Source organism: Podarcis filfolensis (genome assembly GCF_964270895.1).
Source record: "Podarcis filfolensis genome assembly, chromosome: 10".
Lineage (NCBI taxonomy): Eukaryota > Metazoa > Chordata > Lepidosauria > Squamata > Lacertidae > Podarcis > Podarcis filfolensis.
In genome coordinates, this window is record NC_139612.1 from 25,786,528 (window position 1) to 25,803,531 (window position 17,004).

Consider the following 17,004-nt stretch of genomic DNA (forward strand, 5'->3'; position numbering starts at 1 on the left):
ATGTAAAAGGTGACAAAGGATAACTGAAACAGAAATGCAATACATTTAAATGTAATTGGTAGGGACTAATGCACTAGCACCAAAGGGTTGTTGTAAAGTTTATAGCAAGATAGTGTATACAAAGCACTTGGAACACATGGGAGCACTATTTTAAGAATTCATTATTGTGACTTGGTCAAAATGCAGCAACTATAATGGTAATATTGGTGGCATTCATAGGTTCCTCTTTGAATTAACATGCGTATGTGCAGTACCCTGGATTCTCCTACCCCATCCATGTTTTTTATTTATTTTTTACTGTTGATAGGTACAGCCTTCTGTTGTGTGGGTTTTAACAAAGCCCATTTTATGGCCCAAATTAGTGTGACCATAAAAATAATGCTAGCTTTGGCCACATAATTGTGAGGTATTTTTCCATCGTGATATGCTAAACTGAAAAGTCAGAATGACTCATCTAAATTAGGCCTTCTTGTATGAAGTTGCTATTAGTGGTTTTGGAAATAAAGTTAACCGAACTGAACTTTCCCCACAGTACCCTAGTGACTGGTGGTGTCTATGGGTCAAACTAAATGTGTTATTAAATGCATATCAGCATTTAACTTGTGTGTGTGTGTGTGTGTGTGTGTGTATGAGAAATCATTTGGGAGGGGGTTGATAATATTTGGGATCTCAACAGATGGGAGAACAGGAGGAGCACAATCCTTTTGGCTCTTCCTGTAATCCTGACGAAAAGTGCTTCTCTACAATTGTTACTTGCATTGAGGAGAAGGGAATGCTGCTGCTGCTCTCTAATGGAAGATGGCACCTTCCTATGATTCTCAACTTCGGACCCCAAAACTTATTTGGGTTGGTATCCAGTGCTGCCATTCCTCTGGCACAACAGACTTCCACTCGCACAGCGGTAGATGCAACCACATGTCTTTCCCCCAAGCCTATGAAGCACAGCTTGGTGGTGAAACCAGAGCTAGAGCTTTTCTGTAGCGGCCCACCCTCTGGAATGACATGTGAGGTTCACCAGGTCCAGCCCATCAGGGTATTGATTCAAGTGGCTGGTCAAAACATGGGTGTCTACAAGTGCCCTTGACCAACTGTTCTGTGACTTCTGATAGATTAGTTCTGGTGGCTGTTCTGTAAACAACAACAACAATTTAGGAGATGATCTTTTTACTTAATAATCTGGATGTTTTTATTCTTATTTGGGTTAGAAATGAGGATTGTGGTATCTTTTAATGTCTTTTAAATTGGACTTCTTGATGACAAGGAGTTTCTTTTTTAAAAAAAATAGGTAGGACATAAGGTGCATTTTAAAAAAAACAACAACACGTTTCTACCGGCAACCAGCTTTCTCCCTCCTTTCTCATCTAGATCTTACCCCATGCCAACTTTCCTCAGAGTGGTATCTCATGAATTTAAGTCCAGAACGCCTAATTTTAAACTGCAGAAAATAACTATAATACATGCTTCAATTCAGTGGCACACATCTCTATATGATTCATCCTTTAATATGTCAGTCTACCATGCAGTAGGCATAATTTATTTTTGCTGGCACAACAATAAAGACACGTAATTGCAATTGCTAATTATAATTGTTCTAACTTTCAGCTCAGTAAAAACTTTGATATTTCTTAACAGTCTGGATAGACACGCCCTTCTGCCTTTGATGCTTCCCAATTTACCAAATTTCACTGGTCAAAAGCCAAGCTGGTATGAGAAGTGATAAGGTTGCAGTCCAGCAACAAGCTTTGCTGAATCTTGTCACTCTAGTATTGGGGCGTTGTGCTCTGTGGTTTGGTTCAGTGTTGTAGTTTTTAGATGTTTTAATTATAAATTATGGCATTTTATGGATTTCCTTTTGGAGGATGGATGGGATATAAATATAGCCAGCAAACAAACAAACAGATAGACTATATCGGACTTCCATGTTGGTAAGCACTGGGTGAAGGTACCGGTACTTGCATCAGGAAGCGCCACTCAGGATGCTTGGGGCATTAGTTAGAAGTCAGAATTGGTGCATGAATGGTGCAGCAAGACATATTAAAGTATTGGCCTTAATTGGGAGGGGGGGACCATTTGGGCTCCATTTCAGGATGCAAAATATTTTGGTCCACAACAGGGAAAGGAAGTAGAGGAGGAGTTTCTAAGCCTGTTGGTTGTATCACTAGAAAGATTAACATTATTTTTTCCTTGCTTGCTTTCTAAAGGAAAATGGGCTGTCTATTATTGTCATTGTGGTTAAATGTTCATGGTAGTAGATTAAAACGCAGCCATTTATGAGAAACAGTTTACTTGGTCTTCAGTATCTTAGCACCTTACTTAAGTTCTTATTTTGATGTGTGTGACAAAACCTCTTATCTAGTCAGCAAAATATGCGAAGCCAGTTTGTTTTGTGATGAACAGCCTTGCATACATAAGGTCCCTTATTTATGTGGTGTGAATGATTAATGCTTCCTTGCTCAAATAAGTACTACATTGAAGGCACCTATGATTTGCTAAAGTGATGAGCAACTCAGTTCTGAAATATTAGATTTTTTCCCCTTCTTTATGCCCTTGCCTAATGTTGTGGGAATTTCTGGACTCATGGCAGTTGCAAATGAACATATTGGAATGGTTGGTTGATCTTCCAACATTCAGCATTATTGACTTCAAAGTGGAATATATATTTAACATTTCCAGACGCAATTCACTCAGCAAGGCTCCTGCACAATAAATGCCATTGAAATAAATGAATCATGCAAAGGCAGTGAACAGAGAAACACATTAGGATGATTTGCATAATGCCCCCCCTTAAGTGTGTATGTCAGTTGCAGGTCCAGGTGTGGTGAATCTGTGGGTGGTGGAGCCAAGACATGGTGAAGTCACAATAAGTCAGCAACTGGTTTTCAGAGACATGCTTCCTCCAACAGTGGAGCCAAAGAAGAGAGCCATTATGGCTAGAAACCACTGATAGCCCAATTAGCCCTAATTACTATTCTCCCTGTTGTGCCTAGATGTGCCCACAGAGCAATTATGGGTAACCTGTGGCCCACCCAGCGGTGGAGCAAGCTGATCAGGCGCCTGGGGCGGCTGCCTGTGGGGCATGGGGCCAGCCGCCCACAAGGCAGGCAAGCTGGGGCAGGATGCTCTGTGGGACCTCCGAGGACTCTGCCTGCCTCCTTCTACTCAGCTGCCCTACAGCTGAGGGGGAGGTGGCGGGCGGACCGTTTGGGGCAAAGCAGAGCTTGTGGACGCCCAAGCCACTGTGTCACTCCCATGAGAGATGCATGGCTCGGGCACGCTGCAGGCCCCACGGTGAGTGCCGCCTGGCATTTTGTCACCCCCCTCAGTGGTGACACCTGGGGTGGACCACCCCTACTGCACCCCCTTTCCTCTGTCCCTGGGTCCGCCAAATGTTTTTGTACTCCAACTCCTATCAACACCAGCAAGCATGGTCAATGGCGACAGGAGTTGCAGACCAACATGTAGAGCATCTGTTTAATAAATAAATAAATAAATATATTGAATCTATTATTTGTGCATTTTAAAATACATTCAATTAAATATTTTAATTTCGTATATTTAATAATATTAACCCACAGGTTCTATGTAACAGTTTTTTGTTTGTTTTTTGAGGCCTACTTTGTCTAAGAGGTTGAACTGCCCAGATCTGGATGGTAGTAGATTCCCCATTCCTGACTTAGCGTGAAATATGCATTACAGTCCTATGTTTTGCCTTCTCAGAAGAAAGTCCCATTGAAATCGAAATGTATAAGATTGTACCCTTGATTTCTTCTTTCAGGGTGTATCTTTGTGCAGATGTAAATGTCTTTGTTCCAAACAAGCCTTTTTTCCTTTCTTTTTAAAAACCCAAGCAGAAAACTGGTAATCTAGAAACATTCTTGGAGAAAATACTTGGAGTATATCTTCCAGATCCAATGTCTTTCCAAAACCTCCAAGTTTAGGAACTATGAGTCAGAGGGAGTAAGAGGATTTGTTTTCTCTTGCACTTCCTGCGACATTTCAGACAATGTTTATTATCCAAGAAGCCATATCACAGGATCAGCTTCTTAAGCAGAATTCCTTGTGGGTCCTATATCACACCTGAAATCAGCAATGACACATAGCATTGAGCAATGTGTACTCACTTCACCTGCCTTATTAGCATATGGAAAGGATATGCTTCATACATAACTACATAAGGACAGTCCTGCTAAATCAGACTAAAGGTCTATCTAATCCAGCATTTTCTTTCCGATAGTGATCAAATAGATGCTGTAAGAAGCACCCCTGTGAGACACTAAGGTGGTCAATGAACTGCGACAACAACAAAACCTTTTGGTTTAACATGTGGTGTTAAGGGGCTTTCTATGTTCATTTGAGTTCCAAAATGCCAGTTATGTGGCAGTGAAAACTGCCTCATAGGGAATATTTAGACAACATGTATATGCCAGATATGGTATCTTACATTGCTGTTAGTTCCAGATTCACCAGTGTCTTAGAGATGGATGACTGTCAGTGGCAGAGCAGTGGACCTCAAGCCCAGATTTCTCTCTTCACTGAAATAGAATCTATGCAGCTGAAGCTGCCAATGCACATTACAAGTACCCGCAATCAGGGGAAGTCTGGATAAAGTTTACTAACTAGCAGCCCAATCCTGTGTGTGTCTACATAAAAGTAAACCTCACTCTTTATGCCTAGCTTTCAGCCTTGGGCAGCCCTCTGGTTCAGCTTCATGGTTTTCTGCTTCTGTTCTTCTCTGGGTGTGAAATGAGCTTCTTTAAAGAAATGTTGATTGTTTCTAGGAAACATGTGAGCTTCTTCCTCTATCCATGCAAAGCCAGAAATATTTGGTAACTGGAGACCACATTCCTGCCCTTCCCTTTCTTGCCTAAATCCAAGATAGGTTTGGAAGGAATGGCTAACAGGGAAGTAGGGCCTGTCTTTTGCCAGAGGAGGCTTGTGACTTCCATGCACTTCCAAGAAGACCATTAGGGCCAGGGGTCAGCAAACTTTTTCAGCGCCGGTCCACTGTCTCTTAGACCTTGTGGGGGGCCAGACTATATTTCAGGAAAAAAATGAATGAATTCCTATGCCCCACAAATAACCCAGAGATGCATTTTAAATAAAAGGACACATTCTACTCATGTAAAAACACACTGATTCCCAGACCATCCGTGGGCCGGATTTAGAAGGTGATTGGGCCGGATCTGGCCCCCAGGCCTTACTTTGCCTACCTATGCATTAGGCAGACTCTGCTCTAAATCTCACTTGTAACTGTAGATAGTTATGTCAAAGGATGGAGGAGAAATTTGGTTCACATTCTATGTTTCCAGTGATTCTTGTTCTTGTCTGTAAGTTGCCTTGAGTCCCATCAGGGAAAAAGGTGGGGTAAAAATACACACACATTATATATATACATATATATACACACATATATATACACACATATATACACACACACATTATATATATACATATATATACATATATTGCTTAATCCCTTTCAGAGCAGTTTGAGAAGCACACATGGCTGAAAACAACCCCCATAATGTCTGGTTAAAATATGCAAGATCAGTAGGGCAATAGGGATGTTCTATGGAACCAGGTGTTCTTTGCGGATAATCCGCAGGCTCAAAAATGTGCTGGATATTAGATGTCTGTATTCTGCATCTTTGGTAGTTGACTTAATTTTTGACAATGGGTGTTTGAATTTTTGACATGGGACGGTATTAGATTTGACAATATTTAACAACACTGGGAGCCACCCGTAGCTACAAAGATTTTAAAACGGTCACCATATACTGGTTTCAATGCAAAGGAACTGGCAGAATTTAATAAGTGAGATATTAGGTTGCTGGTTATCATAGATTTTGAAAAGAAAGAAAAAAGCCGTTCACCTGGGTGATGCAATGTTGATCAGAAACACATGCACTTTGCAGAACTTGCCAAGAACATAATTGATTCCTATCAGTAGAAAGCACAGGTGGTTTTGTGAAATGTGACCCAATTTTAAAAACAAGGGTCAATTTTAAAACAGGGGGGGGCAGGTAGACCATGATAAGTATCTCTCTTTTAGAGATAAAATATACAGGCCATGGGGAGTGTCGGAACTTTCCTTCAAGTTAAATTTGAGTGGGCCAATCATGGCCAACTTAGGAGGCAGTTCCTTTACAGCAGACCTGCTGAAGTCTACCCTTGCCTGGCTTCACTCAGCTGATCTAAATCAGCTGTACTTGCCTTCAGCTGTGCAATCAGCAACAGGTATCCCACCCACCCTGTATGTTTGGCCCTGCCCAAAGGTAAGCAGGCAGCACACGTGTATGTCCTTGCTGTGGAGTTATTTGGCCACTGGGGCAGGAGAGAAATTTGCCTGCAGACAAATTGGGCTGGTTTAGAAGGTTGGCCTGCCTCATAGCAGCTGCCACAATTTGCTGGCATTGGGTTGAATCATCAGTCTGAACAGAGGGGTGATGAAAGTATCAGAGTACCTTGGCAAAGGGGCCCAAGGTGAAGGATTCTGGCTGAATGCCCAGACGGGGGCTAATGACCCACAGAACTCCTCAAATGGCATCCTGGAGGGATTGCCGTATTTGATGTGTACCACATGGGGATCCTTAACCCAGGATCGGCCCTGATGGTCATCAGGCAGTTGATTCAGGATACATACCCAGTGCCTATGCCAAAGCCTACTGACACCTGTAATCAATAATGTTGCAACCATTTCAATCCCAAGACGTTGTCATGTTGTTGCATTGCTTCCCACACCCCTACCCCACTCGCCTTTGGCTCTCTGAGATTGGGCCTGCAATGATATGACAATACTAATTAGAAAGCATTGAAATGCGGTCCTGTTTGCAAAAGCAGCAGCATATGCCTCTCAACATCTGACAGTTCTGTTCATCCAGAGTGGATTACAGATAGGAAAGTATCCATACAGTTGGAAGGGACCATGAGGGTCATCTAGTCCAATGGGGGGCCCAAACCCTGAGATTAAGAGTTTCATGCTCTACCAGCTGACCTACCACAGGCCTTCATTCTCAAGTCATGGGAAGCATCTATTGACCTGAAGTCTGTGTGGACGTTGGCACACTTGTCTTTGAGTGCTACAGGGCCACAGGGCTGAGACATGCTAGTGCTGATCCAAAAGCTCTCTTCCAAATTCTGAACAGTTTTCTACCCCTGTGGAAGAGTCTTAACTACCAGGAGTGACCAGAATACCAAATCCTAAAAGCAAGACAGAGAAATCTTCCAACAGCTAACTGTAAATAAAATCCCTCAGGCACTGAGCTGCTTTTCATGAGATGGTAAGCCAGACTATGGCTAACTGAGACTAAAACTTGGCCACAGCTCATGATTAGTGAGGAGAGAGCTGAAGCAAGTGTCCTGGTTTGGACAACACAGTAAGCCAAACCTTGACTTAGTACAGTGTTTCAGTAAAAAGGACCAGGGAAAAGCAAAGCACCTATGGACACCTCTCTGGAAGCCCACACATTTATCCAGTTTTGGTAAACCAAAGAACCAGGTCTTCTGATCTACCTTTCTCTAACCACTTAGCAAGCTGTTCTTTCCACTCTGCATTGCCTCAAGAAGTCACCTTCCACCGACCATAGGAAAGCAAACTAGTAATCCTCCTCTCCTGCTATCAGGAAGCAATTGCCCATTTCTACCTCTCTAGGCAGCTACTGATCTCTTCCATCTGTCATATTCTGCTCTGAAGCCTTGCAAAATATTTATCTTGGGTAGCTTGTGTAGGCAAATGATCTCTATCGATAGAACGACATTTATGAAGTCCAGACAACCTTTTACCAGGGGAACCTAGGGCTGGGAAAATGGGCTGACAGGGAAATGGCAAAACAATTTCCCTATCTGTACTTTCTCAAACAGAAAAGGCCTATATGAAGATATGTGCTTCAAAGCATCCCCGTCTTCCACCATCATTCTACAAAGAAGAGCTAGCTAAACTAGGTAGGTGCCAGCTAGTTGGATGTGCTCTGAGAAACACCTACACCTCCTGGCTGAAAGGGAACCAAGCTCTTCTGTTGACACAAAGGCAGGTCCATCACGTTCTTGACCAGTTGTGGAAAGGTCCACATGTCCTGCTGCTGTTTGGGGAGCAGGAGGGGGCATTACTGGGGCAACTGAGGATCCACAGCAGAATCCTCAGTTCCTCGACCTGCCCCCAAGAGACACCTTCAGCTGTGCCAACCCTTGAAGTGACATATCCCCCCCCCCATTGACAGGTGTGGAAAGGGGGAAAGAACAAATAAAGTTATATAAAAAAGGAGCACCCCACCTCTCACCCAGACCACAGTGAGCCAGCAGGACATGGGAACCTTTGACATAGAGTTTGCCCCTCCACACCAAGGGATCGTTGACATTGCAATCCTATGCATATCTTTTTAGAAGCATAATGAGACTATGCAATTGCAACCTTGGTGAGTGTAATTGCATTTGTTCCTGCTTGTCAAAGTTGCATCTCACTTTCCTCCTATCCTTTGGTTGTTTGCTTCGCTGCTGGAATTGAGATGGGGGGATGCTCCTGAAGGGAAGAGCTTGTCTTTTTCTCTCTGCATGCTTGCCTTTTCCTTATCTTGCTTGTAAAGTGCCATATGCACTGATGGTGCTAAATAAACAATATTTTTACAACCTTTCCAACAGATAAAAGTTCTAAGGTCCACGTTTCCCTAGTGCAAAGTTGGGGGAGGGTATTGTCAGTTTAACATGGAAAACTCCTATAATATTGGCAAAGCTATTTTTCCGGTATTTCAGGAAACACCAAAATGTTTGTTTCTCTCCCCACACAGTCAGTTACACTGTTGCCTAACACTTTGAATAACATCTGTGTTTGCAGCAGTTAAAGAGGCAAGTATGTTTTATCAGAGCTATTATAACTTTTTAATTTTTTAATTTAAAAACCTACATTGATATCTAGTCCAGTTTTAGACAGCATTTTACTGTAATAACATGACAATTTATAGGACTGGGAAACAGAACCCCGATACAGGTTGAGTGATCCTTCTTGAATCATTGATCTAAATAAAATCCATTTCTAGTTCCAGTGCTTGAGTAAGTATAGAGAGTAGTATTTGACCAAAGGCAGATGCACACCAGACATTTAAAGCACATCTGATGTGCATTACTTCTTCCACAGAATAATGGGAACTGCACTTCCCCTCTTCTCAGAACTACAATTCATGGCACCCTTATCAAACTATGTTTGCCAGGATTCTTTAGAGGAAGGAACATGCTTTAATTGTATGGTTTGGATCTGCCCTAATTCATACTTAAGAGAACTATTAAAATCACTTCACTGCCCATAAAGACTATCCTGCAGAATTAGGCTGAAGGCCCATCTAGCTGAGTATTCTGGCCAGAAAAGCTCTCATGGGTATATCTGCAGAAGTCCATCCCCACCCCTGGCATTGTCTGTCCTAAGAATCTTCCATACATGACTGCTTCTGCACATGGTGACTGTTATGAAAGAGCTTGAACTTTTTGCTGCTGTTTGTTTTCTATCTGTAAAGCATGTTTGCAGATGATCCTGTGCATGCTTACTGTAAGGTAAAGGTAAAGGGACCCCTGACCGTTAGGTCCAGTCGCGGACGACTCTGGGGTTGCAGTGCTCATCTTGCTTTACTGGCCGAGGGAGCTGGTATACAGCTTCCGGGTCATGTGGCCAGCATGACTAAGCTGCTTCTGGCGAACCAGAGCAGCGCACAGAAACGCCATTTACCTTCCCGCCAGAGCAGTACCTATTTATCTATTTGCACTTTGATGTGCTTTTGAACTGCTAGGTTAGCAGGAGCAGAGACCGAGCAACAGGAGCTCACCCCATCATGGGGATTCGAACCGCCGACCTTCTGATCGGCAAGCCCTAGGCTCTGTAGTTTAGACCACAGTGAAATCCCATTAAATTAAAGCTTACTCCCAAGTTTCAGCCTAAATATCACAAAAGATAAAGAGTCACCCACATGTCACACATGTCATTCACAGAATACTGTTTTAATGGCTGCCACACAAATCTCTGTGTATGCAATTGTGCCAGGACTCAATACAGAGAGTAACTGGGGGTGGGGGCACATGTTTACTAAATGATTTTTTTGAAGAAGAAAAATTGAGAAAAGAGCCTTTGCTTCTTACAGCCAAGTCCTGGGGGCGGGGTCGGGGGCGGGAACTAACCATAATCTTTGTAATCACATGTATTTGGAAATGAATCCCACTAGTGTTAATTTTCCTATTTCATTCCAAACGTTGAACTTGCTTTTCTTTTTTCTTTTTGACGTGTTCTTTATATGGAAAACTACCTATTGCACAATTTTAAGGCTGCATAATTTGAAAGGTACAATTTACACCTGCTTTGTACATACACAATGAAATGCATTAATCCTGCAAAAGCCTGGTAACCTGAACATTTGCCTAAAGTTACCCAATTTAGAAGATGGATTCTCTGCCTCCTGTGACAATCTGGACTCTGGACAGCCTTTGATTTTGTTAATGGGGTACATAGGGACAATATTTTTGGTCTGAGCTTTGCTGTGTTTTCAAAGCACCAGCCCCAAAGATTTGGATAGAAGGGAGTATCCCATAATTTGTCCTTGGGTGCTGCCTTGCTCTTCAGGCCTAACTACTGGTTCAAGATGGAAAGCCCTGCCATGAAGACATGATGTCTAATCCTTGCTTCTTACATCATTTTCCTGATCTCAAACAGCTTTCCCTATGGGACAAAGAGCAGCTGGGATGAGAGAGGTGTTGGGGTGTTATATATCCCCTCCTCCCAAGCCACTACTCCAATACAATGGGTGGGGGGCTGCTTAAAATAATATATGCATGAGAACCAGTTCAATTACCTTCCAATGTCTTGTTTTGTTTGGTCCCAAGAAATTTTTATTTACTGTTGGAAAAAACCAATATAGCACAACATGAGTGGTGTCTAGAAAGAACGTGAGGCTGGCTATGTTTTACAGAGCACTTGTTCTACGGAATTTGGGATGTTTCTATCATGACAGAAATTATTTACTATATTCATGTCAGGAAAGGACGTAGTATAACAAGGTAGTCTTATCATTATAACATTTTGAAATGATGCTCTGTGAGCCCATCAGATATTGTGCTTTGTTGCAACAGACATATATTTTATCAACCTTTATCATGTTTATATAATTCTCCCCATTAGTAATGTTTCGGGGGAAACATTATGCTTATGGAGACGGCATGGCAGCAGCAGCACAGCAGATATCATTAAGCTCAGAAGAACCGCAAGGTATACAGATGTATTTAACAATATTTAGAATTGGCAACACAGGGAAGAACAAGAACCCAAATAACTCAGTGAGTGAGCATTTAAGTATGGTCAATGGCTATGGAATGATGAATTTCCTTTATGGTGGTGGGACATAAAAATTAGAGGTAGGAGGGAAGAGAGTATATTGGAAGACAGCATGGCTGGAAGCCTGAACAGGTGAACTCCACACTGCAACATTTTATTGCAGGCCCCACTCACATATTTCAGTTTCACAAGTTTTATTCCATTGCCTGTACTACCAAAAGGCTGCTTGCTTTCTCTTTCTGCCACCTCATTTCCTACGAATCCCTAAAAAATTAAGCTCGTGTTGGATCAAACTCTACAAAACACTGACAATGCTTTCTGAATCACTCAAGTATGTTTTAGGGTAAATGGAGGCAATATGTCTTTGTGTGTGAGAGAGATAGGGGAAAGCAACATTTCACTGCAAGCACTGTTGAACTTCACATTGCTCCTCTCCAATATGTACAGTTGCCTTGTCTATATCCTGTTAATGTTTTTACAACTATTAACTTTTTTGTTGCAGGAAAAAGCACTTCAAAAGATGCAAACTACTTTGGGTTATTAAAACCGGATTAGGCAGCAACCTCTAATGGCAAACTGGTGGAATTGCATTCCTATTCTAGACAGCGGAGTTATAATTTACTTAGCATGTGGAAAGGCCAGTTCTGAAAAATGAATATATCGAGATAGGCAACCTGTTGCAAAAAAATTAAGAAAAATCTTCCCACGTGATCCTACACCCTTCCTCATGGCTCCTGTGTTCCTATTCTGGAGTGTTGTAGGATAAAGCCATCAGGAAATAGCAGTGTAAGAATTGGCCAATAGTTACATTCCATTCCTAAACTCTCAGTAGCATCACGTTAAAAATAAAAAAATCCCAGCAGTAACCCACAACTGGATCTTCCTCCAGTAATTTTAACTTTGTAAAGAATGAGCTTGCTATACACATTCTCTGTTGTAAAGGCACAACTGTCATGGACTGATTGGACACAGAAGAATGGTGGGAGGCACCAGCTGGGGACAAAGGCTCAGAGCCTGGAGACTGGTGGTGGGACAATCCTGAGTGGTAAGAGGGAGAAGCCTGGGAGGAAGAGATGTCAGAAGAGGTGAGCAGGGAGAGTCTGTGGCAGAGAGAATTCCAGAATTAGAACCACAGGCGGAAGCTAAGACAAACTCTCATCCCTACTGGTCTCAAAGGACCAGAAGAGGTATGAAGAGGGAGGAGCAAAGACAGACACATAGTCTCAGATTGCTTGGGAAGGACAGGTGTATGTGAGGAGACTTAGGCAGCTGTGGGTAGGTGGGAACTTTGAGTCTCAACTGCCTCATAGGGCAATATCTACTGAGAAGAGTTGCTGTGCACAGTTGCCTAGCACTCCTGAGCCAACATTGTTTCTCCTAATAAAGAGTTAGCTCACTCCATGTGATTTATTGCTGACCTACTCCTGGCACCTGCTCCGGACACAACTTTCAGAGTGTGATTTGTTTGGCACTGTGATCTTCATGTCAAGCTAGACTACACGGTGAATGGACGTGTATCAGAGATCCTATTCTATGATTTTATTTTTTAAAAATGGAAGTGAATGACCCATCTGCAGCTTTTATCATATTAACTTGGAAGCCAATCCAAATTCACCTGGGCCTTACCCTTCTGTAAGCCACCAGCTGCTTCCTCCATTCCAGAAGTCTGTTAACTCCAACACCCTTTCATGCCCACACACCTGGATGGCAGTGCCACAGGGATGACTAGTAACCCCACAGTACCATGTTCTGGAGGCTGTTGACCTTGAAAGAGAGTGAAAAATGAATGGTGTGCTAATAGACAAGACATATATAGTGGCTTTTCTTATCCTCCTCTATGGTTCTGTAAGAGCAACAAACTACCGGGTTATTTAATGGTATTTTAGGTGAAAATATCCTCCCCTACTCTCTTGAAACATTATCCCTCCCCCCCCCCCCAGTGCAGTTCTCCAGTGAGCATTCTGGCCACTGTTTTGACCTCTGTTCTTTTAAGCATCAAGATATGCACCCAGGCCAAAAAAGCACCCATTCAAGTTCTCCAGGGAGAGTTTAATCAAGGGAAGTTACTGTTGCAGTTGTTGAGGAATGCTGTTCTAAATGGCCTGTGTGAGAGAAATAAAAGGAATTTGTCCTACAGATTATGTGTGGAAGACAGCCTAGTGGAGGCTGTGAAATATGAAGCGCAGATGTACAAAGAAGCCAAGTATGAAGGGCATTAATTACTGAATGATTCATAGCTCCGGGAACTGGGTGGCAGGACCTTGGCTGAGGCTAAGCAATGTAGACTGACATTTATTAACCATATTTCCTACCCCCACACACACACTTGGGACAGGGATGCCCAACTTCTGTATTCTTGTGGGGGCCATCATACTCTCCAGATGTTACGTTGTGGAGGGAGGGAGAGAACTGACCTTCACAATCGTGGACCTCAGGCACTTGAGCATATCTAGGCCATTTACATACAATGAATCAGTCAATGCGGTGCCCACAAGTTGTTGGACTGCAATTCTAATCATGCTTGACCATTGTCCATGCTGGTTGTAGCTGGTAGGAACTGTAGTCCAACAACAGTTAGAAGGCAACACACTGGCTACCTCGACGTACAGAATCTAAAGAGAGATGTGTAGCATTTTTGCTTTTCCTTATGAATGAAACTGTGAGCAAACGTCTTTTTACAGTGCACGCAAGAGGTTCTGTATATTAGTTTTGCAAATCTCATCACAAAGCATTTTGATAGTCAAAAAAAGTGTGCGTTGCTCACCCAACTTCCTTGAATCCAGTGCCAATCTCCTTACAGAATCTGTTTCCTGAACACTGGAGACTTGTGGGATAACATCCAACAAAATGGGCTTAAGCACGCCTTAGTCTGTGTTGGATTTTGGTCACGGTGCCTAAATTGCAATTATTTGCTTATTTACAAGTGTGCAAGCAAATGCTTAAAGCAGCAACACAACCACTAATTCTGTGTCAGATTTCCCGCACAAAGGAAGTTACCCGTTTTAGCTAAACCTTTGGCTGACTCTCTCTCTCTCTCTCTCTCTCTCTCTCTCTCTCTCTCTCCTCCCCTTTGCATTCAAACAGCAACAAATTGTTTCACTGTCCTTCCCACCAGCTGAAGTTTGTGATTACCCAAGACTTAAAATAATTTCCCAACCCATCATAGAACTTTTTTTGTTTAAGCCATGAAAATTCACCAGGTGGTGGCTTACATAAAAGCATTGCAATGGTTACATGATGGCTGTGCTCTGCATCCCGTCAGATGCAGTAAGGTAATGGTAAAGGGAGCGGTACCTATTTATCTACTTGCACTTTTATGTGCTTTTGAAATGCTAGGTTGGCAGGAGCAGGGACCGAACAACGGGAGCTCACCCCATCGCAGGGATTTGAACCGCTGACCTTCTGATCGGCAAGTCCTAGGCTCTGTGGTTTAACCCACAGTGCCACCGACATCCCTGTCAGAGGCAGCAGTGCTTCCAAATACCAATTGCTGGAAACTGTGCTTGTGCTTAGGTTCTGCATCTGGTTGGCTGCCCTGAGAACAGGATGCTGGACTAGATAAGCCAGAGGCCTGATCCACCAAGCTCCTCTTATGTTCAAAAGTTCCCACTGGCAAAAATATAAAACAAAACAAAACTCATAATATATACAGTACTTGGGAGCATTGACACTTAGCTGAAGTCCTGAAGTGAGGCGTCTCACTAGACATGCTTGCTGTGGGAACAGGAAGGGCACTATTTGCATATGTAATGCAGAATGTAGGCAGCAAACATGTTGCTGTTGTGCCTTGGCATGTAACTGCTCCCAAGGAGCAGTTGTCCTTTGGGTGTCCTGACTTGACTTCAGCTACAAAAGCTGAGGTTGCTGAACAGACTCTTGGGCTGGAGTAATGTTTAGTGGGTTGTGTTGGTGGTGGGGACTACTGACATTATCAATATTATTTCTTTGTATATTGATTTTATATTTTATTATTTACGTGGAAATTGTTCAGTTTGTGTACCTTTTGACGTTGTCTTTATTGCTTATGACTCCTGTTATGCTTGTAATTCTTATGATTTAGATTCTGCGAAATAACGTGTTTGAAACTTGCCGTTCTGCTTTTTTTTTTTGCTCCCCCTTCCTTTTATACAGAGCTGCAAATCAGTGCATTGTTTTAGCATGATATCTGCATTTTTTCTATATCCTTTAAGTTTTGTCAGATCATAAATTAAAACAAACATGTGCACACACAGACACACACACACACACACACACAGAGAGAGAGAGAGAGAGAGAGAGAGAGAGAGAGAGAAACCTGTGCCTGAAATCATTACACAATTCTTTGGGACTGAGGAGCAGTCATATAAAAACAAGGACCAGTAATCCCTGTTCTTAATTTCTGAAGCAGGGGTAGCCAACATGGTGTCATTGGCAATATAGTTCAATAACATCTGGAGGGCACAGCCTTGACTACCCTCACGCCCCTGCTTTAGAAGGTGGCTACCCCATGTTTTGAGGTTTTGTGTTCTGGGTTTATTCTGTGAGCCGCCCTGAGACCTCTGGGTATAGGGCGGGATATAAATTCAATAAATAAATAAATGTTCTAAAGGGAGAGGCACCAAGGCTCAGCCCAGTCTGAGCATCCTGTCCTCTGTCAAGCAAGCTTTTCTTGGTGTTGTGTGTGTGTGTGTGTGTGTGTGTGTGTGTGAGAGAGAGAGAGAGAGAGAGAGAGGAATGTGGTCTGTGCATCATCATAGGCAAGCGATTCTCTATTGCTCAACATATAGCCTAAGTGCTGATGCTTGCAATAAACTTCTAGGATGATGCTTTGGTGAGCCAAAGGGTTCTTGCTCAAATCACACCTTGTCTAATTATATTCCCCCTAAAGGGGAAAAGCAAGCCAAAGGAGAAACACAGAGGCAGAGGACAAGATGGCAGAAGTTTTGTGTTTTTAGTTCCAGTTTCACAATGCAGCCTTAAATAACCCAGTGTGTTTTCAGGCTATTGCCTTTACATAAGTGTGCACGTGTGGGCTTTAAAGAGAAGTCCTACCCTGCTAATGAAGGGTGTGTGCTTTGCTGGGGCAGGCCAGCAGAAGAAAGCGGCATGGAAGGCGGCACAGGTTCCTGTTGCAGAGAGACCAGCCCTTCCCTTCCTCTCTCACTCTCTTTTCCAATCAGGATGTGCTGCCTACACAAGCTCCCAACCTCAGCCTTTCAGCAAATTGGTTTCCTGTCCCAAGTGCAGCTGGAAAACTGTACAAACAAGAGATCAGGCAGGAAAAAAAGCCCAGCCAGATTATATCAAAGCGGGGGAGACAAATACTTGCTAAAAACAAATAAATCATCCAAACCAAAACCACAAAAAGGTGGGGTAGTCTGACCAGCCTTCATCTGTTACTATAATGATGGGGTTTTTTTTGCCTCAATCTGGCTTCTGATCTGGAAGCCCTCTGTTAATCCCCGGTGCTTATCTAGCAGTGCAGGTAAGGAATTCTGCATGTGCTCAGTGGTACTGTGGCCAACCCCAGCCTGGAAACCCAGAGGAAAACATTATTTTATTAATGATGGGACAGAGCACACTCCAAGCAGGGTGGGTTTAGAAATGGCTTAAAAGGTAAAGGGACCCCTGACCATTAGGTCCAGTCGTGGCCGACTCTGGGGTTGCGGCGCTCATCTTGCTTTACTGGCCGAGGGAGCCTGTGTACAGCTTCTGGGTCATGT

General features: G+C 43.0%; 1 protein-coding gene across 2 annotated transcripts in view; it reads right to left on the bottom strand.

The window, feature by feature from the left end:
* The window catches only part of LOC310743925 (uncharacterized protein), a 797,205-nt gene that overhangs the window by 408,695 nt on the left and 371,506 nt on the right, over positions 1-17,004 (bottom strand). The window lies entirely within an intron of this gene.